Source organism: Ranitomeya imitator, chromosome 1 (genome assembly GCF_032444005.1).
Source record: "Ranitomeya imitator isolate aRanImi1 chromosome 1, aRanImi1.pri, whole genome shotgun sequence".
In the NCBI taxonomy this organism is placed as follows: Eukaryota; Metazoa; Chordata; class Amphibia; order Anura; family Dendrobatidae; genus Ranitomeya; species Ranitomeya imitator.
In genome coordinates this window covers 326326182-326351202 of record NC_091282.1, presented here as the reverse complement: position 1 = coordinate 326351202, position 25021 = coordinate 326326182, and the positions used below count along the sequence as shown (strand labels likewise).

At 44.9% G+C, this 25021-nt stretch overlaps 1 protein-coding gene across 6 annotated transcripts in view; it reads right to left on the bottom strand.

Moving 5' to 3' along the window:
* TPST2 (tyrosylprotein sulfotransferase 2) overlaps positions 1-25021 on the bottom strand; it is a 97898-nt gene that overhangs the window by 53746 nt on the left and 19131 nt on the right. For 2 of the 6 annotated variants that reach the window (XM_069758886.1, XM_069758913.1), the window contains exon 1: positions 1308-1509. The exons of the other annotated variants lie outside the window; for them this stretch is intronic. The gene's annotated coding sequence lies outside the window, so the exon portion shown is untranslated. Of the gene's footprint in view, positions 1-1307; positions 1510-25021 lie in introns of those variants that run through there. 6 annotated transcript variants of the gene reach the window in all.

Below are 25021 nucleotides of genomic sequence, written 5' to 3'. Positions count from 1 at the left end.
ACCATTCCACTGTAGATTTTGCTTTATGTTTGGGATCATTGTCTTGTTGAAAGACAAATCTCCGTCCCAGTCTCAGGTCTTTTGCAGACTCCAACAGGTTTTCTTTAAGAATGGTTCTGTATTTGGCTCCATCCATTTTCCCATTAATTTTAACCATCTTCCCTGTCCCTGCTGAAGAAAAGCAGGCCCAAACCATGATGCTGCCACCATGTTTGACAGTGGGGATGGTGTGTTCAAGGTGATGAGCTGTGTTGCCTTTACGCCAAACATATCGTTTGGCATTGTTGCCAAAAAGTTAGATTTTGGTTTCCTCTGACCAGAGCACCTTCTTCCACATGTTTGGTGTGTCTCCCAGGTGGCTTGTTGCAAACTTTAAAAGACACTTTTTATGGATATCTTTGAGAAATGGCTTTCTTCTTGCCACTCTTCCATAAAGGCCAGATTAGTGCAGTGTACGACTGATTGTTGTCCTATGAACAGACTGTCCCACGTCAGCTGTAGATCTCTGCAGTTTATCCAGAGTGATCATGGGCCTCTTGGCTGCATCTCTGATCAATCTTCTCCTTGTCTGAGATGAAAGTTTAGATGGACGGCCAGGTCTTGGTAGATTTGCAGTGGTATGATACTCCTTCCATTTCAATATGATCGCTTGCACAGTGCTCCTTGGGATGTTTAAAGTTTTGGAAATAATTTTGTATCCAAATCTGGCTTTAAATTTTTCCACAACAGTATCACAGACCTGCCTGTTGTGTTCCTTGGTCTTCATGATGCTCTCTGTGCTTCAAACAGAACCCTGAGACTATTACAGAGCAGGTGCATTTACACAGAGACTTGATTACACGCAGGTGGATTATATTTATCATTAGGCATTTAGGACAACATTGGATCATTCAGAGATCCACAATGAATTGTGAACACAATTTCAAAGTGATAGGCTATGTACCCACGTTGCGGATTCGTGTGCGGATATTTCCGCACCGTGGATTTCCTGCATTTTTTGTGCGGATTTCACCTGCGGTTTTACACCTGCAGATTCCTATTGAGGAGCAGATGTAAAACGCTGCGGAATCCGCACAGAGAATTGACATGCTGCAGAAAATAAACCGCTGCGTTTCTGCGCAGAATTTTCCGCACCATGTGCACTGCGGATTTGGTTTTCCATAGGTTTACATGGAACTGTACAACACATGGAAAACTGCTGCGGATCTGCAGCGGCCAATCCGCTGCGGATCCACAGCCAAATCCGCAACGTGTGCACATAGCCTGAGATTACATTACACTGAAGCGATAACTCATTGCTTCCTTACCATACACTGAGCGATGTTAGAGTCAGGAGAGTCTTGGAATAGCATATACTAGGAGTGTTAAAAGGAAGACAGCTCTTTATCCATCTTGAGACTACATAGGAGGCTCAGGCTGGGCATTGTAGGTGGAGTTGACGTACACTAAAGGTGGGAGTGAAAGATAGAGGGTGAAAGAGATCCAACGCTGATTCTTGGGAAATGTAATCTAGAGGCACAGAGGGAGAGCTCAGAATTAAAACAAAAAAAATAATCGTAACGATGGCTGCATAGGTTGAAAGGGAGCCAAGACAAAAAAAAGCCAACAGAGGGGTTTGGAGACATAGTATGACCAGCACGGTAGCTCAATGATAAGTAATGCAGCCTTGAAGCGCTGGGGTCCTGGGTTCAAATCCCACCATGGACAACATGTGCAAGGAGTTTTATGTCCCCCCGTATTCGAGTGGGTTTACTTCGGGTTCTCTTGTTTCCTCCCACACTCCAAAGATATAATGATAGGGAAATTTGATTTTAAGGCCCGATGAAAACGATGCTGATGTCTGGAAAGCGCTGTGGAACATGATGGCGCTATACAAACGAGTAAAATAAATAAAGGACTAAATGTTATAAGGAAAATAAGATTTTTTTTACTCTTCTTACCTGGAAAACCTTTTTAAAGGTAGAAAGTAACCAGGGTTGTGGAGTCGGAGCCCATTTTGGTGGAGTTGGAGGTTTGGCTTACCGACTCCACAGCCCTGAAAGTAACATGTTCTAGAATTTTTGAACTCAAGAAAACACATTGTATTGGCTCAACGCTTAACACTGAATTCAGCATCAAAAAAGTACTTTACAATCTAAAATGCAGAAAAAAGGTTACATTGGGTCCAACTAGACCCCAAATTATAATCAATGTGATAGGATCCCCCCAGCAGCAGACAAGAGGTGACGTTCAGGCCAGCAGTAGGTATAATGTAATATTATATACTACACACAATCAGTACATTGTAAATGTATACAGATATTTAGGCTAGTCAAGTTGTACCAGTATTAGAACGGAAAGGCGTAGTTTCACATGATCTGATCTACAAAACAGTGGCTGATATCTGAATCATCTAGTGGTAAATGTGGTTTTCAGCTGGAATTAATTTGGGAACTGTAAGAAGAGGGTTATCACGCAACAGACAATAATGGTCACCTAAACCAATAAGTAAACATCACATTCATCACTATCTTGATATTGCATCTTGAGGGATAATAGTGGTTTAATTCCCAGCCAATACAATACTGTGCTATCGACAAATTTTCTAACATATCAGCCACTGTGCTGAAAGTTGAGCCAAAACCACGATGGGTTTACTACCAACATCAAAACACGAAGTAGAACAAAGTATGGCAGTAACAGATGAAAGTGACAGTAATTCCAACATAATCCGGAGGTGCTTGTCACTTCCCAAGCGATTCTATGACTATTGAAACCACAGAATGAATGTGTGGCGTTCACCGGTACCATACAAAAGGAGTCTCTCATGTTGCGAACCATCCAACGGTTGTGTAGGCAATGGCCATATTGTGTTGTTGCTTTTTCAGAATTTTATACATTTTTTTTTACATCAGTAAAACCAGAAGATGCCTGTTCGAGAAAATCAGGGAACACTTTTCGTGCTATACGTATGGAGGTTTTGTTAATCCACCACACATCTGGTGTATCTTAGCCATCCTACCCATGAAAATTTGCTGGCATTTAAAGTGTCACAGGAAGGAGACAGATACCAACTCGTCAGTCACTGATGGGTACATAGTAAATGGCAGCAGTAACAATGCCCTGGCACTGACCGCGACAGACGGCTCTGTACTGCTGAGCCTGAACAATGCTATACTTGGTCAAGCACTTGTTTAGATGAAACATGTATTCCACCTGTAAATGCAAGCAGTTTAGGGTGGAGCTTTAACCACACCACAAATGCACTGTGAATACACCTTCATGTTGTCCAACCATATATGTACATTGGTCGTATGGATTAATATCTACATGGATAGGGTATAGGTATTGGAAACAGAGGTTTTCAGAAGCTGGGAACATCTGGAACAAGAAATACCAGACTCCGTTCTCAATTGTGTCTGATCATTCTGCAATGAACTGGGAGTTTTAAACCCATTGCTTTCAACAAATGCGAACCTCTTAAAGCCTGCCTTTGTGTCTCCACCTAACTGGAGAAACTCAAGTGTTTCTAATCTTGAGAGCACTCACCCAAGTTTAGAAAAGTCTGGTAGCTATTAGCAACCAATCAGAAGTCAGCTGAAAAGTTTGTATACTGTTCAAGACAAGTGCTTTTCAGAATTATGATCAAAGGGCCAGCTAAACAAAGCCCATAAGCAGAGATTGATCTATGTATTTAACTAAGAGTAAAAAAGCGGGACACTGTTAAATGTAAAGAAAACAAGAATGCAATGATTTGGAAAGCTCTTTTATTCCCAACAGAACAAAGATCAAAAGGGGAAGGTTAGACATTTTTCCATTTCATTAGAAATATTCATTTAGAAATTGATAGCAGCAACACAGTTTACAAAAGTCAGGGCAGAGCCATGTCTGCCATTGTGTAGCATCCCCTCCCCCCCTCTTTTTAAAACAGTCTAGAAATGTCTGGGAAGTGAGATCAGTTGCTGGAGTTTTGTGAGAGGAATAAGGTCCCATTTTGTCTGAGGTTGGATTCCACCTGCTCATCAGTCCTGGTGTCTTCCTTTCCAAACTTTTCGTTTCAGAATATGTCAAATATTTTCTATTGCTGAAAGGTCTGAACTGTAGGGGGCCAGTTCCAACCCAACTCTTCTTCTGTTATTGTTAATGCAGTGTGTGGTTTGCAATTGTCTTGCGGAAATATACAAGGCCTCCTGTGAAATAGATGTCTGCATGTGAGCAGGGCCGTATTTAGAGTTTCTGCTGCCCTAGGCACTTTTAGCGCTGCCTCCCCCTTTGGTGAGTATGACACTATCGGCAGTGACTTTGCCATAAATCGCTAATGTGAAAGTCGCCTTTTGCAGCAGATCGGGCAGTTTTTCTGCATCTGCTGCGTAACGGATCACTTACGGCAACACTACGTTCGGCCTCATTCATTCCCTATGGGATTTGCGGCACTTGCCGTGATCTGGTAAATGCGGTACCATACCTCCCAAACTTTTTAGAAGGGAAAGAGGTATACGTGCGCCGGGGCAAATTTTAGGCCACACCTCTGACCACACCCATTTCACAACTAGTCACACCCATATCCACGTCCCAACCACACCCATTTAGCACTGCTGATCACACTGTTTCATATACATTATAACCTCCCCCAAAAAATGGCCACACATGATGCTGCATACTGTATAATGACTACACATGATGCTCCATGCTGTATAATGGCCACACATGATGCTCCATACTGTATAATGGCCACACATGATGCTCCACGCTGTATAAAGGTCACACAGTGCTCCATACTGTATAATGGCCACACATGATGCTCAATACTGTATAATGGCCACACAAGATGCTCCGTACTGTATAATGGCCACTCATGAGCATCATGTGTGGCCATTATACAGTATGGAGCATCATGTGTGGCCATTATACAGTACGGAGCATCACGTGTGGCCATTATACAGTATGGAGCATCACGTGTGGCCATTATACAGTACGGAGCATCATGTGTGGCCATTATACAGTATGGAGCATCAATACTGTATAATGGCCATTGGTCACACATCATGCTCAATACTGTATAATGGCCACACATGATGCTCCATACTGTATAATGGCCACACATGATGCTCCATACTGTATAATGCCCCCATCCATCTTGTATGCATGGCTCATCTCCCCCCCATCCTGTATGCATGGTTCATATCCCCCCTCCTGTATGCATGGCTGATCTCCCTCCCATATGCATGGCTCATATTCCCCCCCTCCTGTATGCATGGCTCATATCCCCCTTCCTGTATGCATGGCTCATATCCCCCCTCCTGTATGCATGGCTCATAATCCCCCCCTCCTGTATGCATGGCTCATATTCCCCCTCACCAGTATGCATGGCTCATATTCCCCCCCACCCCCGTATGCATGGCTCATATTCCCCCCCACCCCCGTATGCATGGCTCATATTCCCCCCCCACCCCCGTATGCATGGCTCATCTCTCAACGCTCCTGCTCCCATCTTGCATGGCTCAGCTTACTGTCCTCCTTCATCCCCAATCCCTCATACCCACCTTTCCCACACCGCGCAGCCGCGCCAAACATCCCTCTGGCTCTGTCCCAACTCCCGGCGCAGCACCTTCTTCCTGAGTGAGCGGTCATGTGGTACCGCGCATTAAGGTCATGAATATGAGCATATTCATGACCTTAATGAGCGGTACCACGTGACTGCTCACTCAGGACGAGCTGCAGACGCTGAGACCAGGCATCGCTGGAGCAGGGTGAGTATGACATCTTCAAGGAGGGTGGGTTGGAGGCGGGCGGCCGGGAGGTGACCCAGGACTTAAATAAGTTTAAAAAAAAAAACTTTGCTCAGGTGAAGCCCCCCGCATCGTCCCGCCCTAGACACGTGCCCTCAAGTGCCTAGTGGCAAATACGGCCCTGCACATGATGCTCCATACTGTATAATGGCCACACATGATGCTCCATACTGTATAATGACCCCACATGATGCTCCATACTGTATAATGACCCCACATGATGCAATACTGTATAATGCCCCCCCTTCCCATCTTGTATGCATGGCTCATCCCCCCATCCTGTATGCATGGCTCATATTCCCCCCCCCCCCCTCCGGTATGCATGGCTCATATCCCCCCTCCTGTATGCATGGCTCATATCCCCCCTGTATGCATGGCTCATATTCCCCCCCTCTTGTATGCATGGCTCATAATCCCCCCTCCTGTATGCATGGCTCATATTCCAATCTCTACTGGATGCATGGCTCATATTCCCCCCCCTCCTGTATGCATGGCTCATATTCCCCCCCCTCCTGTATGCATGGCTCATATTCCCCCCCCTCCTGTATGCATGGCTCATATTCCCCCCCCTCCTGTATGCATGGCTCATATTCCCCTCCCTCCTGTATGCATGGCTCATATTCCCCCCCCCCTCCTGTATGCATGGCTCATATTCCCCCCCTCCTAGATGCATGGCTCATATTCCCCCCCCTGTATGCATGGTTCATCTCTCAACGCTCCTGCTCCCATCTTGCATGGCTCGGCTTACTGTACTCCATCCCCCCGTCCTCCTTCATCCCCCCATCCCTCATACTCTCCTTTCCCACACCGCGCCGAACATCCCTCTGTCTCTGTCCTGACTCCCAGCGCAGCACCTTCTTCCTGAGTGAGCGGTCATGTGGTACCGCTCATTAAGGTCATGAATAAGCGCATATTCATGACCTTAATGAGCAGTACCACGTGACCTCTCACTCAGGACGAGCTGCAGACGCTGAGACCAGGCATCGCTGGAGCGTGGCGAGTATGACATCTTCAAGGAGGGTGGGTTGGAGGTGGGCGGGCGGCTGGGGGGGGGGGGTTTGGGGGGGCGGTCGGTCGGGAGGTGACCCAGGACTTAAAGAAAAAACCTTTCTCAGGTGCCGCCCCGCATCGTCCCTCCCTAGGCACGTGCCCTCAAGTGCCTAGTGGCAAATACGGCCCTGCATGTGAGCATATGATGTTCTAAAACCTCTATATAATGCTCAGCAATGATAGTGTCTGTTAAGGATGGAGGGGATTTATTGACAGCTTACAATACTCCTGAAAGCATGTGTAGCTGTAACAGAACACTTGGCTTAGTAAGTGGTCCAGCCACACTAGCTAGAATCCAAGTTGCTACAGGAAGACCTTCTGTGGAGCCAATGCTGTGTAACTGCTTTGTTCAGACAGCTAGTATTTCATAAGGAGAATAAAGACTTATTGTATGCCCTAACCACACAATAGTTACATTTTTGAGATCTCTTGAATTGGCCAAAAGCCTTACAGGGTCTCAATCCTTTCTAGCACTACAGGGTGGGAAGGTATGTAGAACAGATAGGAGGAGCCAGGTAGCAAAGCAGTGTTTGCCCTCAAAGCATGGCAGCAGCCCGACCAGATCCGATGGCACCAACACCGCCTCCCTAGGATTGTCTAATTACGGAGTAATAACCAATCTTAGGTTTTGGAGTTTTTAGCTGCTAGATGCAAGGACAGGGGATTTAGGTCCAGCTGATGGGGCACAAGGGTACTGACCCCAAGGGGTTAAATGCTCACATAACGCATGGCCTATTGCTTTTTTCCGTGGTGGTCACAAAGACATATTGTGTGGGGAGAAGTCAAGGATCAGAGGGGACAAGACAGTACTTTTCATTAAACTGGTAACTGACTCATATCTTCTGCATACTTTGTACTACCACTATTTGTATTTACATATCTGACCATTGTGTGTGTATGTATGTATGTATGTATGTATGTATGTATGTATGTATGTATGTATGTATGTATATATATATATATATATATATATATATATATATATATATATATAACCATTGTACATATAGTTTTTTTTCTATGTCCCCTTAAGGCGATTAAATATATAATTTAACCTTCGGCTGCTCTTATCTCAACCCACATGTCCGTGTTCTCTGCTTAACTTTCCAAGCTACTGGGGCTTGTTTCTGGACAAGATAACCCCGTTAACAGACCGGGCTTATATCCAACGAGGAACTGGTGGCAGTCCTACGGGGCTGTCCTGGCGCTGTTTCAGTGTATTAGTGAAAGGGGCCGCTCAGACTGTCAGGTTTGTGAGAGCGTGTGGTGCCACGTCAGCGACTGTGTGGGCAACATCCTCTCAGTCCCCATGCCTCCTTGGGCCTGGGTGGACAGGGGATGTCTGTGTAAATCTGTGCCGAGCTGACCTGGGTGCGGAACATCACATTGATGCAAGTGCAAAGATTGTACTGCGTGATCTCTCTGATCTAATAGTGACATCAGGCAGGTTGGAGAGGTGCGATTCTGTGTGATCTCTCTGGTGCCATCCTTCACAGTGTCTTTCAAGATATGTGTAATGGACTGGGTGGTGGAACTACTGTGCCGAGATCCAAAGAGAGGCTGGATGGGCATGACTAGGTGCCTCACCGAGGCCGACCTCGGATGCACAGCAGCTGGTGATATCGCAATCTGATGAGGGACGAGGGAGATGGAAGCAAGTGGTACAACAGGACTGACCACTGATAGATGGCAGCTGACTCACAATGGCCAGGAGGCATGAACGGCCAGGAAAAATAGACTTTAGCAAGTCCTGGCGGTTACGCTTAAGCCGTGAAAAAATAAAATAAAAAAATAAAAAGAATTTAAAAAAATAAAATAATCACATTTTTCCAGTAAAAATCTTTTTAGCTCCAAATTTTGTAGTTTCACAAGGTTAACAGGAGAAAATAGACCCCCAAATTTATTGCGTAATTTCTCCTGAGTTCACCGATAGGCCATATGTCATCAAAAACTACTTTTGAGACACAGTGCAAAGCTCAGAAGGGAAGTAGCGTAATATTACAGTGCAGATTTTGCTGCACTTGTTAGAGGGTGCCATGTTACATTGGCAGAGCCAACACAGCAGAACCACCCCATACGTGACCCCATTTTACAAACTAAACCTCTCAATGAATTTATCTAGGAGTGCAGTGATTATATTGACACCACAGGTGTGTCACAGACTTTTAAACCATTGAGCAGTGAAGATAAAATAATTTACATTTTTACCACCAAGATTGTGTTAGCCCCAAGTTCTACATTTTTCACACCAGGAAATGAGTAAAAATGGCATTAAAATTTGTCCCACAATTTCTACTGAACAAGGCAATACCCCATATGTGGCTGTGCAGTACTACTTAGCCATACGGAGAGACCCGGGCGGGACAGATCGCTATCTGCCTCCTGGTACGCAGATTTTCCAAGAATAGATTGCAGATTCCATATAAAGAGCTCCTAAGTGGTAGAAAAGCAGAACTCCCCTCCAGTGGCCCCATTTTGGAAATTATAACCTTTTGGGAATTTACCTACAGATGTAGTGATGATTTTGACTCTATGCGTGTTTTCCAGAAACAAGCAGCACTAGATGCTGCTGAGTGAAAATTGCAAACTGCCGTTGTAGTGACCAGTACATTATGCCTAGCCCGTGCTTCAGGAGACACGCACCTGTAAATGAGGCGGGCTCTCATGTGGGGGCTGTATATGGTTTAGACACACTGGGGCTCAGAAGGGAGGGGGGCATTTTGATTTGGGAGTGGAGAATTTGCTGAATTTCTTTTGTGGGGCGAAGAGCTATTTAGTTTTTCCAGAGCCTTTGTGCTACCAGTAACGTGGAAGCGCCTATATCTCCATTAACAGATGGCGGACCTGAGTGAGGGCTTGCTTTTTTGTGGACTGAGTTGAAGCTGTTATTGGGAACATTTTACATAACATTTATGATCAAATTTATCTGACGCTCTATGCTGAGCACTTACATCGGGGATTCTAAATCTCCGAGTGATGCGACAGATGAAACCTCCAATAGATCCATTCACTATAGTGAGGCAGTAGAGTTACTCTGGACTCCATCAGGCCTCTGTTCAGAGGTGGTGTTTTCAGAAATGCACAAAACTGTGGCCAACGGCACTTTTATGCAATCGTAAAAAGATGGAGACCGCAGAAACACAGGTCCTATGGCGTCCACATTGCCTCTATCTGCCTCATTATAGGGAATCATTCGCCAGAGGTTCCGTCTAAATCACCCATTTCAGAGATTTACACCGAAACCCGTGTCATATACACCTCAGCTCAGGGTCCATCACCCTTTCTTACTGTACTGGCACTTTATAACAGTATGGATCCCTTATTTACTATCAGAAAAACTATACTGCATTTCTAATTGGAAGTATTTGCTAATATTATTATTATTATTACTACTACACCTACTATATATTGGGAGAGGATCTTGGAGATAGAAACTCCCCTTTATGTACCCAGTAAGCAAATTCAATAGCACATTGATTATCTTGTCCAGACCTGGGCAAGATGCGGCCCGCGGGCCGCATCCGGCCCGCCTGATGATTTTTAACGGCCCGCCAGCTAGCTGTCAGTTCTGACAGCCGCCGCCGGCACCGCTCGGCCAGCCGCCAGATGCTTATGAGGGCTGGCGGCTGGAGTGAAGGCCCCGATCTCATCCACACGCTGCGCATTGCAGCGCATACAGTTCCTCCATACGGGAGTCCTCCAGGGTCAGGATGTGATTGACACAGCATCAGGAGCCATTGGCTCCTGGCTGTGTCAATCATTCTTGTGACCGGAGGCAGCATTATGCCACCGGTCACAAGAGGCTGCGCTCCGCATCGGCCCTGTACGTCACGTGCGTACGTCACCTGCGTACATCACCTGCGTACGTCACTCCAGCGCCGTGCGGGATGCTGCGGTGAAGAAAGTTGCTGGCTGATGGTCTCCGTCCTTCGGGTGAGTATCAGCGGTGGTCTCAGCAGTGGCGTATCCAGGGGGGCCCCGGGCGCAGCCGACAGTGCAGCACTATATGGGGGCCATAACATTTGTGCAGCACTATATGGGGGCCATACTGTTTGTGCTGCTGTATATGGGGCCCATACTGTTTGTGCAGCACTATATGGGGCCCATACTGTTTGTGCTGCTGTATATGGGGCCCATAATGTTTGTGCTGCTGTATATGGGGCCCATAATGTTTGTGCTGCTGTATATGGGGCCATAATGTTTGTGCTGCAGTATATGGGGCCCATACTGTTTGTGCTGCAGTATATGGGGCCCATACTGTTTGTGCTGCAGTATATGGGGCCATAATGTTTGTGCTGCAGTATATGGGGCCATAATGTTTGTGCTGCAGTATATGGGGCCATAATGTTTGTGCTGCAGTATATGGGGCCATAATGTTTGTGCTGCAGTATATGGGGCCATAATGTTTGTGCTGCAGTATATGGGGCCATAATGTTTGTGCTGCAGTATATGGGGCCATAATGTTTGTGCTGCAAAATATGGGGCCCATACTGTTTGTGCTGCAGTATATGGGGCCATAATGTTTGTGCAGCACTATATGGCCAAGTGTCTGTATGGGGCATTGCCCATCATATGTATCATGGAGCCCGCCAGCTGTAATGCCCCATGCAGATGGCCTTGTTATATATATGTATACTACAGTATTGGGTAAAAATGAGTTAATTATATTAGTCCGGCCCTCTAAAACCATCCAAATTTCTCATGCGGCCCCATGGCAAAATTAATTGCCCACCCCTGATCTTGTCTGTGGACAGGAACTCTAATGCTTAATCAAATGAATGGTAGTTCACAGCACCTCATGAAAACACAAGGTTAACTTTACCCACAATGGAGGCGCAGGTCATGTCTAAAGGTACCGTCCCATTAAGCGACGCTACAGCGATATAGGCAACGATGCCAATCGCTGCAGCGTCGCTGTGTGGTCGCTAGAGAGCTGTCACACAGACAGCTCTACAGCGACCGACGATGCCGAAGTCCCCTGGTAACCAGGGTAAACATCGGGTTACTAAGCGCAGAGCCGCGCTTAGTAACCCGATGTTTACCCTGGTTACCATTGTAAATGTAAAAAAAAAAAAAAAACAGTACATACTTACATTCCGGTGTCTTTCCCCCGGCCTCAGCTTCCCGCACTGACTGTGAGCGCCAGCCGTAAAGCAGAGCGGTGACGTCACCGCTGTGCTTTACGGCCGACCGGCGCTCACAGTCAGTGCGGGAAGCCGACGGCAAGGGAACAGACACCGGAATGTATGTACTGTTTGGTTTTTTTTACATTTACAATGGTAACCAGGGTAAACATCGGGTTACTAAGCGCGGCCCTGCGCTTAGTAACCCGATGTTTACCCTGGTTACCAGTGAAGACATCGCTGGATCGGCGTCACGCACGCCGATTTAGCGATGTCTGTGGGAGATCCAGCGACGAAATAAAGTTCTGGCCTTTCTGCTCCGACCAACGATGTCACAGCAGGATCCAGATAGCTGCTGCGTGTCAAACACAACGATATCGCTATCCAGGACGCTGCAACGTCACGGATCGCTAGCGATATCGTTGTTAAGTTGTTCAGTGTGAAGGTACCTTTAGGAGTCCTTCTTGGCAAACATCCAAACAACATAAAGAATAAGTACAGCGTCTCACAGGTTGGTGAATTTGCATCACATTTATTCTGCCTTCTGTTGCGACGTTTCAATACAAAATGATCTTTAACAAACAAGCAAGAAACTCTAGTGCCACCTATGGGTTGGAGCAATCTTGAAGTTAAGGTTGACCCTTTAAACACTACTGCCAAATGAGTTGGTATTAGAAGCCAAGCCAGAAACTCCATTTGCGGACACATGTTTTGGCGTGCTTGCTCATCAGTGCAAAACAGGAGATCTGGTTTGGCTGGGTGAGAGGCCTCTGAAATGGTTCTAAGGGGTAAAGGTTCTCTTTGTGGACAGTGCCAAGTCAGCGAAAGATGACGTATTGCCCTGATTCTACATCTGGGCAAGAAAGATGAAAATTACATCTACAGAATGGGAGGAATAGAACCTAGCAACAGCAAGTGTGAAAAAGACTTGAGTATACTAACAGATCACAGGCTGCACGAGTCAACAGTGTGATGCATCAGATAAAAAAGGCAAACAGTTCTAGGATGTATTAAGAGAAGTGATCCAAATGAAGTAAAATGAAAGTGGCACTTACCCCAACGTTGCTGTCAAGTGAAGTCCTTTATTCAAATAAACAAGTGGACAAACATGAAATGGAGAGGCGGCTGGTAGTAGTTAGGGTGCGGGAAGGAGGAAGGGGACGACGGCCGTTTCGCGCGTGTGCGCTTCTACGGGTCCAGGTCATGTATTAAGAGAAGCATAGAGGTCTATATCACGTGAAGTAATTATCCCCTTTACTCCTCCTTGGTCAGGCCTCATCTGGAACACAGTGTCCAGTTCTGGGCACCACATTTTAAACAAAGACATTGAAAAACTGGAGCAAGTTCAGAGAAGAGCTACCAAGATGGTGAGCTGACTGCAAAGTGTGTCCTAAGAGGAACGGTTAAAGGTTGTGAGAATGGTTAACTTGCAAAAAGAAATGCTAAGACGATACTTAAAAGCGTCTACAAATATCTGAAGGAATGTCACAGTGTAGAGGGATCATTATTCTCATTTGCACATGGAAACACGAGAAGCAATGGAATGAAACTAAAGGGAGAAGATACAGATTAGATATTAGAAAAAACTGATAGCAAGTGTGATAAATGAGTGGAACAGGCTGCCACAAGGGGTGGCGAGTCCTCCTTCAATGGAAATCTTCAAAGAGAGGCTGGACAGACATCTGTCTGAAATGGTTCCGTGAATCCTGCATTGAGCAGAGGTGGACAAAATGACCCAGGCGGTCCCTTCCTACTCTAACATTCTATGATTATAAGCCATGCATGGCTCCTCTGAGAATTTAAATATGCAAAGAGCCTCTTCAGAAAGTAAGAAGACATAAGCTTTAGTGCCATCTATTGGATGTAGAAAACCTAAAAGTGGACTTAATGGAACCTGTCAGGTCCTCCATGCACTCCAAACCAGCAGCATTCACCTGTGTATGAGCAAGTTCCCTGCCTAACCAGCCCTGTATAACCTATAAAAAAGCATTTATATTGACCAGGGGTGTCAAACTGCAATCCTCAAGGGCTGCAAACAGGTCATGTTTTCAGGATTTCCTTGTACTGCACAGGTGATAATTTAATCACCTACACACATAATGATTACAGCACATTGTGCAAAGCTAAGGAAATCTTGAAAACACGCATGGTTTGCGGCCCTCGAGGAATGCAGTTTGACACCCCTGATATTGATCCCATCTGGTACGCTAATGAGGGTTTTAACTAGTTAATGGGGAGTTAGCTTACCCTGACTAGACAGCTCTCTTTCCATGTTATCATGCCCTTGAGGGCATGATTACATAATTTGCACAAGCTGAGTCATCGCCACTCATGCAAATCTAACTCATGTGTGCCGATCATTTTGGCAGGGTCACTGCATCTCTGAAACCAGGTGTATGCTTCCCAGGTTCAGAGGTGAGCACTGCGCATGACCAGAAGCCATCTTCAAAACTTCCGTGGGCGTGATTACATAGCAAGAGGGCTGACTAGTCTGGGGAAACTAATACCCCAACGACTAGTCAAAACCCTCATTAGCATAGCAAATGGGGACATTATAAAGGCTTTTTTATATACCTTGGTTTCACTTGATAATGTTATACAGAGCTGGTTAGGCAGGGAATTTGCTCATACATAGGTGAATGCTGCTGGGTTGAAGGGCACGGGGGGGGGGGGGGGGGGGGTTTGACTCCGACAGGTTCCCGATAAACAATACATTTTGATGAAATGCTGCTTTAAATAAAATCTCTAGTAAAACACCAACTACTGCTTCCTCTCAGACAGAATAAAGAAACGACAAGATATAATATAACTGCACATCAGAAGAAACGCTGCAAAAGTCAAAATTAAAACCTGATTTTAGACATCAATGGTGCGTTTGAAGAACATGCATATGTCAAAAGAGCAGATGTTATATTAATCCTGTGAAGACAGAGGTTATCAATCAGCCATCCCCATTCAATTTGCAAAGACTTTCATTTTAAGGTCAGAGAGATCAAAGAAAATATTGTTTGAAATTAAAAGGCTATTCATTTTCACGGGTGGGAAAGCACTGGAAACTTGTCAATCACACATCATAAAAGGTGGCATTGGTGGGGGCAAGGTCTAAAGAACCAGGTAAGAAAAAATTAATATAAAGAGGCAAAACCCCTTCAGGGAGTAATGGTTTTAGACTGTAGGAAATAATTAAAATAATTTAAAAAAAAGGTACAAAAAAAAAAAAAAAAGGTTAGGCTCTGTTCACACGTGCAGTCATTGTCTTTTAACGATTCCAATATTTTAAAATGTAAAGAAAAAAAAAATGGAGCAAACATGGATGCACTCTTTAGCTTCCGTTTTTCCGGTAATCAGACCTACCGGTAATTGAGTTTCCAGGAATCCATCCTGACACCACCTAGGGAGGACATGCTTCTTAACCTTACTAGGACAGAAAGCAACGAGAGGTTAAAAGGACCCTCCCATTTCCACCCCTCAGTGTCTTTTCCAAGTACCACACCAGGATGGATGCAACAAAATTTATTGATCATTCTTTATACAACGTTATGCCACAAGTATAGAATTTCTCAGAAGGGTGGGAATTAGCCGTGCTGTCAGGATGGATTCCTGGAAACACAATTACCGTTGGGTCCAATTACCATTTTCCAGGTCACCAATCCTGACAGCACCTATGGAGAATACCAAAAGTATGGTGATCTAGGGTGGGACCACTGCAAAGAACTTTCCTACCGAAGGCCACTTGCCCTGAGAATATGTCTAGCTTGTAGTGTCTGAGTAGACTGGACCATGTTGCGGCCCTACAGATCTGATCCACTGATGCCCCCCCTTTTTGCCCATGAGGTGGCTAAGGCTCTTGTTGAATGGGCTCTTAGTGTCTCAGGAGGAGGTTTTCTCTCAGCCTCGTAAGCAAGACCAATCATGGATCTGATCCAACTTGCTATTGTGGATTTTGTCGCCTCTTTACCCCAATTTCATCCCCTATACTGCATAAATACGTTTGTGTCCTGTCTCCAGTCCCTGGTTGCTTCCAGGTAGCGGAAAACCATCTGCCCAACGTCTAGAGAGTGAAAGGACTGTTCCTTGAGGCTTCTGGCAGAAGGAGGGTAGTACGACTTCCTGGTTCATATTCGGGGTAGACACCACTTTAGGAAGAAAAGCTGGGTAGAGTCTCAAGAGGAATCAGTCCTCAAATATCCGTAGATAAGGGTCCTTGATAGACAGGGCTTGTAATTCTCCTTCCCTCTTGGCTGATCTAGTCGCTACTAGTAAAGCTGTTTTAAACAAAAGTCTGCTAATGTCCATACTGCTAACTGGTTCGCATGGATGCTCACAAAGTGCATTGAGCACCAGCTTTAGATCCCAAAGTGGGACAGATTTCTTCACCAAAGGTCCCAGACTTTGTACTGCTCTGGAGAACCTAGCTATCCAGGAATGGGCTGATAGGGCTGAAATTTGTACTCTTAGGGTACTTGCTCTAAGGCCTTTGTTAAAGCCTGTCTGCAAGAAATCAAGGATCCTGGGAATGTCCGGGCAAGTTGTATCCGACAACTCCCCGCAATCCATGCAGAAATGCTTCCAGATCTTGTTATATATAGCAGAGGTTATGGGTTTCCTGCTTGCTTGAATGGTAAAGATCACTTTGGTAAGACAACCCCCTTAATTTCAGGACCTGCCTCTCAGGAACCTTGCCGAAAGCTGTAGACTGTTTGGATTGTGATGGAATACTGGGCCATGGTAGAGGACTTTTCTCCTTGGAAGCAGGATGGGATTGTCCACTGACATCTTCCTCAGCAGAGGGAACCAACTCCTCCTCGACCAGAAGGTTACCACCAAGATGATCTTTGTCCTCTCTTCCTGTACTTTCCTCAGTAATCACAGAATCAGAAGTAGAGGGGGAAATGAATAGGACAGTTTCCCTCCCCAGAATTTGGATAGTGCGTCGATGCCTGCCGGATAGTCTTGGGGGTTAGAGAAAAAAATTCCCTGACCTTTGCGTTTTCTCTGGATGCAAATAGATCAGTGGCACGCCCCAGCGCTGACACATCATGCTGAACACTTTTGTTCAGCTCCCCTCTGTAGTAGATAACATCTGCCTGCTCAAGAAGTCTGCCACTTAGTTCCTGGATCCTTCTAGGTGAACTGCTGAGATGGATAGCATCATCCTTTCTACACATCGGAAGGTCTTCCCTGCCACATGTTGTAGGGCAGAATGTCTTGGACCCCCTTGATGGCGTAAGAATGCCATTGTTGTCTGACAGGATTTTTACATGCCTGCCACTGACTACAGACTAGACCTGGAGTAGTACTTTCCACATTGCGCACAAGTTCTCTGAAGTTTGAGGACTTGGCTTCGATTTCTGGGCTCCATGTTCCCTGGAAGTATCTTCCTTCCATATGGCAACCCCAGCCTAGCTGACTTGCGTCAGTAGTGATTACGGTGCAGGGGGAGAGAACCCAAGGAACTCCCGCCTGGAGGTTTTCCCTGATGTTCCGCCAGCGTTATGACCTTCTCACCGCAACAGACAGGGGCATCACGATGTCCAGGAACAATTGACGTTTGCTCCAGTCAGAAAAAATGACCCCCTGGAGCCCCTGTGAGTGCAACTGACTCCACCGAAAGCAGGGAATGCATGAGGTCATCAGTCCCAGGATCCTCATTGCCTTCCTGATAGAACAACGGCTTCCTGTGAATTGGCGGATCCTGTCCCTTATGGCGGATAGCTCCATTGGCAAAAAAGATGTTCTTAGGTGGGAGTCTAGGAGAACCGCCAGGAACCTCACCCTGGATTCTGGAAAGAGATCAGACTTCTTCCAGTTTATTACCCATTCTAGTTTCTGTAACATGGCGACTGAGGTCCTGCAGTGCTCCATGAGTACTTGGAGCCAGCAATGATCCGGAAGTCATCTAGGTAGGGGACTATGATGACATCCCGTTTCCTTAGGTAGGCGACCATTTCCGCCACCAGCTTGGTGAACACTCTGGGTGCTGAGGCTAGGCTAAAAGGAAGGCAACGGAATTGGTAGTGACGGACTCTCCCCTGGACCCTCATAGCAAACCTTAAGGTATTGTTGGAAGAAAGCATGGATGGGAACAAGGTAGTACGCATTTTTTAAGTCTAGGGTACACATCACCAAGTTTTTGTCTCTTAGGATATGTGCACACGTTACAGATTTGCCGGCACAGAATCTGCATTTTTTGCCAGAAAACGCACGTAAAAATCTGTGTGGATTTGATGTGTATTTTGATGTGTATTTGTCTGCGTTTTTGTAACCCAAATAAAGATCTATTATTTAACAAAAAAAAAAAAAAAAAAAAGAATTATGATGAAATTTCTTTGTCCCAACCTATTATTTTACATACTCCATTGAAAAATAATGTTTACCCACACACAGATATAGACAGACAGATGATAGATCTATAGACAGATAATACCAAGGCCGATGTTTAGTAATGAACCTAATGGTACATACACTGTGTTCCAAATTATTATGCAAATTGGATTTAAGTGTCATAAAGATTTAATTGTTTTGTTTTTCAAATAAACTTGTGGATGGTATTGTGTCTCAGGGCTCAAGAGATGACTGAAATCAATCTTAACCTTCGTCCGGCTGACTAGGTACAATTGTAACTATTCCGTTTTAAAATTGCAATAATTTTTTTCGAAAAGCCGTAGAGGGCTGAAATTTAGTGACATCTCTGCAGTTTTGGTCCAGAATATATTGGCCAAATATCACAGTGGAGGTATACAGTCATGGCCAAAATTTTTGAGAATGACACCAAAATTATATTTTCACATGATCTGCTGCCCTCTGGTTTTTATTAGTGTTTGTCTGATGCTTATATCATATACAGAAATATAATTGCAATCATATTATGAGTACCAATAGGTTGTATTGACAGTTAGAATGAGTTAATGCAGCAAGTCAATATTTGCAGTGTTGACCCTTCTTCTTCAAGACCTCTGCAATTCTCCCTGGCATGCTCTCAAATCAACTTCTGGACCAAATCCTGACTGATAGCAGTCCATTCTTGCATAATCAATGCTTGCATCTTGCCAGAATTTGTTGGTTTTTGTTTGTCCACCCGTCTCTTGATGATTGACCACAAGTTCTCAATGGGATTAAGATCTGGGGAGTTTCCAGGCCATGGACCCAAAATTTCTATGTTTTGTTCCATGAGCCATTTAATTATCACCTTTGCTTTATGGCAAGGTGCTCCATCATGCTGGAAAAGGCATTGTTGGGCACCAAACTGCTCTTGGACGGTTGGGAGAAGTTGCTCTTGGAGGACATTCTGGTATCATTCTTTATTGATGGCTGTGTTTTTAGGCAAGACTGTGAGTGAGCCGATTCCCTTGGCTGAGAAGCAACCCCACACATGAATGGTTTCAGGATGCTTTACAGTTGGCATGAGACAAGACTGGTGGTAGCGCTCACCTCTTCTTCTCCGAATAAGCTGTTTTCCAGATGTCCCAAACAATCGAAAAGGGGATTCATCAGAGAAAATGACTTTGCCCCAGTCCTCAGCAGTCCATTCCCTATACCTTTTGCAGATTATCAGTCGGTCCCTGATGTTTTTTCTGGAGAGAAGTGGCTTCTTTGCTGCCCTCCTTGAAACCAGGCCTTGCTCAAAGAGTCTCAGCCTCACAGTGCGTGCAGAAGCACTCACACCAGCCTGCTGCCATTCCTGAGCAAGCTCGGCACTGCTGGTAGTCCGATCCCGCAGCTGAAACAGTTTTAAGATACGGTCCTGGCGCTTGCTGGTCTTTCTTGGGCGCCCTGGAGCCTTTTTGACAACAATGGAAGCTCTCTCCTTGAAGTTCTTGATGATGCGATAGATTGTTGACTGAGGTGCAATCTTTGTAGCTGCGATACTCTTCCCTGTTAGGCCATTTTTGTGCAGTGCAATGATGGCTGCACGTGTTTCTTTAGAGATAACCGTGGTTAACTGAAGAGAAACAATGATACCAAGCACCAGCCTCCTTTTAAAGTGTCCAGTGATGTCATTCTTACTTAATCATGACTGATTGATCCATTAACCCCTTCATGACCGGGGGATTTTTCGTTTTTCCGTGTTCGTTTTTCGCTCCCCTCCTTCCCAGAGCCATAACTTTTTTATTTTTCTGTCAATTTGGCCATGTGAGGGCTTATTTTTTGCGGGACGAGTTGTACTTTTGAACGACATCATTGGTTTTAGCATGTCGTGTACTAGAAAACGGGAAAAAAATTCCAAGTGCGGTGAAATTGCAAAAAAAGTGCAATCCCACATTGGTTTTTTGTTTGGCTTTTTTGCTAGGTTCACTAAATGCTAAAACTGACCTGCCATTATGATTCTCCAGGTCATTACAAGTTCATAGACACCAAACATGACTAGGTTATTTTTTATCTAAGTGGTGAAAAAAATTTCCAAACTTTGCTAAAAAAAAAAAAAAAAAAAATTGCGCCATTTTCCGATACTCATAGCGTCTCCATTTTTCATCATCTGGGGTCGGTTGAGGGCTTATTTTTTGCGTGCCGAGATGACGTTTTTAATTATAGCATTTCGGTGCAGATACGTTCTTTTGATCGCCCGTTATTGCATTTTAATGCAATGTCGCGGCGACCAAAAAAACGTAATTCTGGCGTTTCTAATTTTTTTCCCGCTACGCTGTTTAGCGATCAGGTTAATACTTTTTTTTAATTGATAGATCGGGCGATTCTGGGCGCGGCGATACCAAATATGCGTAGATTTGATATTTTTTTTATTGATTTATTTTGATTGGGGCGAAAGGGGGGTGATTTAAACTTTTATGTTTTTTTTATTTTTTTCAAATTTTTTTAAACTTTTTTTTTTTTTTTTTTACTTTTGCCATGCTTCAATAGCCTCCATGAGAGGCTAGAAGCAGGCATAGCACGATCGGCTCTGCTACATAGCAGCGATCTGCTGATCACTGCTATGTAGCAGAATTGCACGTGTGCTGTGAGCGCCGACCACAGGGTGGCGCTCACAGCGACGGGCAATCAGTAACCATAGAGGTCTCTAGGACCTCTATGGTTACCATTCACAAGCATCGCCGACCCCCGATCATGTATGTGACGGGGGTCGGCGATGACGTCATTTCCGGCCGCCCGGCCGGAAGCGGTAGTTAAATGCCGCTGTCTGCGTTTGCCAGCGGCATTTAACTAGTTAATAGGTGCGGGCAGATCGCGATTCTGCCCGCGCCTATTACGGGCACATGTCAGCTGTTCAAAACAGCTGACATGTCCCGGCTTTGGTGCGGGCTCACCGCGGAGCCCTGCATCAAAGCAGGGGAGCCGGCATCGGACGGTATAGTACGTCCGATGCCGGTAAGGGGTTAACACAGGTGTGGGTGTTGATGAGGACAGGGCTGGCGATCAATCACTAAAACAATGTTAGCTGCTCCTTTTAAGGCAGGACTGCAATGATGTTGAAATGTGTTTGAGGGGTTAAAGTTCATTTTCTGGGCAAATATTGACTTTGCAAGTAGAGTAATTGCTGTTAAGCTGATCACTCTGACATTCAGGGGTATATGCAAATTGCCATTAGAAAAAATGAAGCAGTAGACTTTGGAAAAAATAATATTTGTCTCATTCTCAAAATTTTTGTCCATGACTGTATATGAAGGTATAATTGTACCTCTGCAGCCTGTTAACGTTGTAAAATTATGCAGCCTGATGAAGGTTAAACACATGTGGTAATTAGTTTTCCAGGTAATTCTAATTAAAGGAAAACTACTTAAAAATGATGTTCCACATTATTAAGCAGGCCAAAGGTTTCAAGCAATATGAGAAATAAAAAGGATCTCTCTGCTGCTGAAACGCGTTAAAAAGTGCAATGCCTTGGACAAGGTATGAAAAAATTAGATACTTCACAAAAACTTTGTGATCATCTTACTGTGAAGAGATTTGTGACAAACAGAGCACAGACAGAGTTAATGCAGATAAAGGCATAATGAGGAAGGTTTCTGCCAGACAAATTCATTGGATTAAGAGAGCAGCTGCCAAAATACCATTACCAAGCAGCAGTTATTTGAAGCTGCTGGTGCCTCTGGAGTCCCTCGAACCTCAAGGTGTATGATCCTTCAAAGGCTTGCTGTGGTGCATAAACCTACTATTCGGCCACCCCTAAACAGTGTTCATGAGCAGAAACGGTTGCAGTGGGCCCAGACATACATGAAGACTAATTTTCAAACAGTCTTGTTTACTGATGAGTGTCGAGCAACCCTGGATGGTCCAGATGGATGGAGTAGTGGATGGTTGGTGGATGGCCACCATGTCGCAACAAGGCTGCGATGTCAGCAAGGAGGTGGAGAAATCATGTTTTGGCCCGGGAATCATGGGGAAACAGCTGGTAGGGCCCTTTAAGGTTCCTGAAGATGTGAAAATGACCTCTGTAAAGTAAATAGCGTTTCTGACTGACAACTTTCTTCCATGGTCTAAAAGCAGAAACGTGCCTTCAGGAGCAAACACATCTTCATGCACGACAATGCTCCATCTCATGCTGCAAATAATACCTCTGAGTCATTGGCTGCTATGGGCATAAAAGGAGATAAACTCATGGTGTGGCCACCATCTTCCCCTGACCTCAACCCTATAGAAAACCTTTGGAGTATCATCCATCACAAGATCTATGAGGGTGGGAGGCAGTTCACATCAAAACAGCAGCTCTGGGAAGCTATTCTGACTTCATGCAAAGACGTACAAGCAGAAACTCTCCAAAAACTCAAGAATGCAAGAATTGTGAAGGTGATATCAAAGAAGGGTTCTTATGTTAACATGTAACTTGGCCTGTTAGGATGTTTTGGAGTTAAATAGCTTTTTTGTTCAGTGAATGTGACCTCCTAATGCTGCAAATTCCACAAATGAGCATTTTCAGTTCTTTAAAACATATCAAATGTTTAGAAATTCCAGTGTGCCTAATAATTTGGAACAGTGCATTTTGAGTTTTTATTCATTTTGGAGATTATACTGTTATCATTGGGAGGTTTCTTCAATAAAATTCAATGTATACTCTAACGGGTGATGACTTATTAGACTGACTCATTTGCACCGACCATTTAGGAAAATCAGAGAAAAATGTAATCTGCATAATAATTTGGAACATAGTGTAAATAGTTATATAAAAGACTTCGTGCAATATCTTTAATTAAAAAAAAAAAAAAATTAGTCAATTTTCTGCGAAAGAAAGCTGACGGCTGGGGCAGAGGTTTCTAGTCTGGGAAGGGGGCAATACCCATGGAGCTTCCCAGGCCATGAATATCAGCCCACAGGTGTATAATTAGCCTTTACTGGCTATTAAAGTAGGGGGACCCCCCAAAAAATGACGCGGGGGTCCCCTATAATAACCAGAAAGGCAATGCAGACATCAGTGGGCTGATATTCATAGCCTAAAGAGGGGCCACGGATATTCGCCTTTACTGGCTATTAAAGTAGGGAGACCCCAAACAAAAACTGTGGGGTTATTATTAAAGCCAGAAAGGCAATGCAGACAGCTGTGGGCTGATATTCATAGCCTAAAAGGGGGCCATGGATTTTACCATCAAATACCAGCACCCAGCCGCCCCAGAAATGGCGCATCTGTAAGATGTGCCAAGTCCGGCACTTAGCCTCTCTCTTCCCTCTGCCCTGTAGCGGAGGCATATGGGGTAATAGGGGGTTAATGTCACCTTTGATTGTAAGGTGACATTAAGCCCGGTTAGTAATGGAGAGGCGTCAATAAGACACCTATCCATTACTAATCTTATAGTAGTGAAAGAGTTAAATAAAGACACAGCCAGAAAATAGTATTCTAATAATATTCTTACTCTCACCATACTTACAACCACGCCTAATTCCCTGAAGCCATCGACCACCTGCAAAAATAATAAACCAACAGTATACAGACGCGAGTGTCCCACGACGATCTCCCCTATAGAATAGTGACATCGGGTGATGTCACTGCTCTACTGGGCCTCCCATGATACACTGACAGGAGATAATGGCTCCTACAGTGCATCGCTGAAGAGGCTACCTGAGTTCAGGCTCACTTTGCTGAATGGCAATTTTCTCACATAGCGCTGCCGGTGAGAGAATGACCTCACATGACCAACCTCCCGACAGTGGAGGAGGGATACATTGCGGAAGATTACCTCCGCCTGTCAGTTCAGTTCATCGCGGAGGCCCTGCAGAGCAAGGACATCGACCGATGTAATTTTTCTACACGGGAGATAGTCGTGGGACACTCGTTATTAACTGGACATCGGTGGAAAGGGAAGGATAAGTTGGTTTATTATGTAATTTTTATTACAGGTGATCGAGGGATTCGGGGACTAGGTGATTGGTGAGTATGTACTGTATGCTATATGTGCTGTCTGTAATGTATGTCCTGTATTTTTTTTTTTACTACTGAACACATGCATTGTCTGATGGAACTACTTTCCCATCATCGGCTAGCTGTCACTGTGAGCATTCATAGCAGGATGGGAGCAGTAGTCCCATCAGACAATGGCTGCTTACACAGACCCACACACACATACACGTAGACCCCTGCACACAGACATGTACAGTCTCCGTCCACATTCTTCCCCCTCCCGATCTGCAGCATTTCTCACACCCACATCCGCAGCAAATCCGCAGATCTTTTTTACACCTGGGTTTTGCTGCGGATGTCCCTGACTCAATGGAAGTCAATGGGTGCATGAAAATAAACCACTACAAATCTGTGCAGATTTTTCCGCAGCATGTGCACAAAAATTCTTCATTTCACATAGAATAACATTGGTGGTGCACTACACTGCGGATTTGATGCAATTCCGCGCGTCCAAAAATGCTGCGGATCCGCATCAAAATCCCCCTTAGGGGGATTGGAGACCTGATTGTTCTTGCTCGGGCATCAGGACTATTACCCCAATCTTTAGGAGATCCTGGACATCTGACCACATGGTGGAAACGGCCGACTGGAGGCGGGAGTTTGTTATTAAAGGGAACCTGTCACCTCAAATTGGCAGGATATGTAAATGCCTTTTTTCCAGTCCGATGGGCGGCGTTTCGTCTTCATTTCTCCATCCGTCCATGTTGTCCGCAATATGTTTGAGAATTAGAGTACTT